The following is a 3,004-nucleotide window of genomic DNA, read 5'->3' as shown; positions in this document are numbered from 1 at the left end:
AAGATTGTACTGTTACTATGTTAATTCATATCTAACTAATGATCCAATAAATTCATTCAAACAAATAAATAGTTTAAATAATAAAAAAATAATAATATGTAAATTGGCCTTTATTAATAGCTCTAATATATTCTGATGATTAATATATATAATTTTCTCAATATATACCATAATAACAATTAATATACCATCTTTAGATATTTACCTATTCTATTTTTTATTCTGCACATGAATAAATTATATAATTTTTCATAATACATATATAGGAATGTTCATATCTATATACACAAAACAATTAAATAATGAAAAATATTTTAAAATAAAATATGATCAAAAAAATACATATAAATTACAAAAATCTATAGAATTAAAAACTTTAGAAGAAATAAATCTACTTGATCCCATCTCTTCCTCCTTTATGGGCTAAAAATATAAAAATTGACATTGATTATTAGATATACTAATCATACACACACATTAGAAAAAAAATAAATTTTATCATATATTAAAACTATAATTAATTAAATTTTTATTAACTCAAAATTTAACTTCCTTTAATAAATAATCAAAAAATTTAATATATCATTGTATTAAAAACAATATAATTCTATAATATATTTAAACATATAAATAGTTGTATATTAAAAAATAAAAAAGTTCACTCAAAGAAAGAAAATCGATATTCATAACATAAATAACTTTATTTATCCATGTTTAATTTTATAGTTAAAACACAAATTATTATAAATTTTCAAAATTATAATTACTTAATCTTTCTCTTTTCCTTAACCTCTCTTCTTATTAAATATTTTATATATCTAACTTTAAATCTTTCAAAATCTCCTAAACTTTCTCTCTTCTCTCTTCTTATCATCTATTTCCCAATCTCTAATTCATTGAATTTCTTAATTATTTTATTTTCCTTACATACTCTCTCTAATTCCTCAAAATCAACATTCTCTTCTATATCAATCTTAATATTAACTGTCTATATCTATTTTATTGTAAATATATCTCTCTTTATCCCATCCTTAATAAACATTCCATCAACTAATACTGATCCTCTATCCACTATTGATACAATAATCATTGGTTTTCCATATGTTTCCTTTTTTAAACTATAAACTACTCTTCCTATCTCTATAAAATATTTCATATTTATAAATTATTCTAATTTTATCATATGTTAAATATTTTATTCTATCAAAAATTTGATATCTCAAATAATTTTAAAAAATTAATAATAAAATTTGATATTAAATATCAATACATATCAAATAAAAATTATATTCTTGATTTTGTTGATATTTATAATCAAAAAAATAATACTAATTTTATATACTGTTCTAATAATAATAACTTAGCCGTAATAGAATTTGACCTAAAAATTATAGACGTGTTTTGCTATAATGATGAAGAAAAATTGTTAAATAATATAAAAAATTATATTATATATGCAAAACTATACAAACAAAATAATCCTCTAATTTCTCCCTATACTAATTCTCTCCTATCTGACTTTAAAAATTATCATAAATCAAATAATCCTAATCAACTTAAAAATATTATTTCAAAAATAAAATATGCTCATCTTAACTTAGAAAATTTTATAGAAAATATATATAATAATTAATTATACTAAAAATGAAACATAGTCATAATCACTGATGTTCTCCTCTAATAAATTTGATTCTCTTGGCGCCTAATAAAATGTTTTTATCTTCTAATCATCCTCATTATTATACTCTAAAAAACTAGCTAAATTAGCACATCTATAACAATAATTAGGCGCTGAAAATAATGTTAAAACTAAATTGTTATGATGCCACTAATATCCATCCTATACTAACTAATGCGCTCTACATATAAAATTCAAATCATTCTTATAACAAAATTCCTATGTAGCATCCTAACCAAATACAAATCCTGCTCCTCTAGGACTAGGTGTATACGCCTTGTTACTACTAAAAAACATAACCTACTATAACATAGGTACACTCGGATCACTTCATAATAAATCACATACTGGTCCACTATGAGGTACCTCTTCCCTTCTTTCTATCTACATTATATCATTTAAATAAATAATAGACGGTGATAACCCCCCATGCAAACAAAATATCTTCTAATCAACTAATGCACATAATGGTAACATATCAAATACATATGTAAATAATTTCCATGCTTCCACAGTCTTATATTTTCTTAAACATTCATCATAAAATCCATAATACTATGTTATAGTTCTTGACTCATGATTTCCCCTTAATATAAAAAAATTACTTTTATATCTTATACTTAAACATAACATTAACTCTATCGTTTCTATAGAACAATATCCCCTGTCAACATAGTCCCCTAAAAATAAAAAATTAGTTATTGGCGGTGATCCCGCTATCTTAAATAATTCTAATAAATCCTCAAACTACCCATGTATATCCCCACATATAGTAACTGGACTATTTATTTTTATTATATTCTCCATAGTTGAAAAATATTCAATACATATATTACATAACATTTTTAAATCTTTAAAATCTAATATTTTGTGATCATATAATAGTGTTATATATTTATCTAAATCAAATTCTTCATTCATAATTATTTAGTGTTGTTTAAAATTATAATAAAATGATAAAAAGTTAGAAAACATCAGTTATTAAAGAATATAACATATTTCTAATTAAGAAAAATAAAAATGCTCTATTAAAAATGTATAAATATCATTTAGAATTTAAAAGTGAAGGTGGTCCTTCTAGATTACTCCCTCTAGAAGAAATAATTTCAATAAGTGTAGAAAATGATAATAATCTTATTATTAATATAATAAATAAAAAACAACCCCAAAATACTACCACATGATTAAAAAGTATATTTAAAAAACATAATAAAACAATAAAATTAGAATCAAGCTATTTACAAGATATTATAGACTTATTATCTTAGAATTATAGAGCTATAACAAATAAAAAATTATTAACTACATACATAAGAGAAGATAATA

General features: G+C 21.2%; 1 pseudogene; it reads right to left on the bottom strand.

The window, feature by feature from the left end:
- Window positions 1-1,723: 1,723 nt before the first annotated feature.
- On the bottom strand, window positions 1,724-2,485 carry LOC125290185 (annotated as a pseudogene).
- Window positions 2,486-3,004: the final 519 nt, after the last annotated feature.

The sequence above is a fragment of the Alosa alosa genome, unplaced genomic scaffold (assembly GCF_017589495.1).
Source record: "Alosa alosa isolate M-15738 ecotype Scorff River unplaced genomic scaffold, AALO_Geno_1.1 AALO_1.0_unplaced_2, whole genome shotgun sequence".
NCBI classification, from domain to species: Eukaryota; Metazoa; Chordata; class Actinopteri; order Clupeiformes; family Clupeidae; genus Alosa; species Alosa alosa.
The sequence above is the reverse complement of the archived record's forward strand: the minus strand, read 5'-3'. Positions and strand labels throughout refer to the sequence as shown.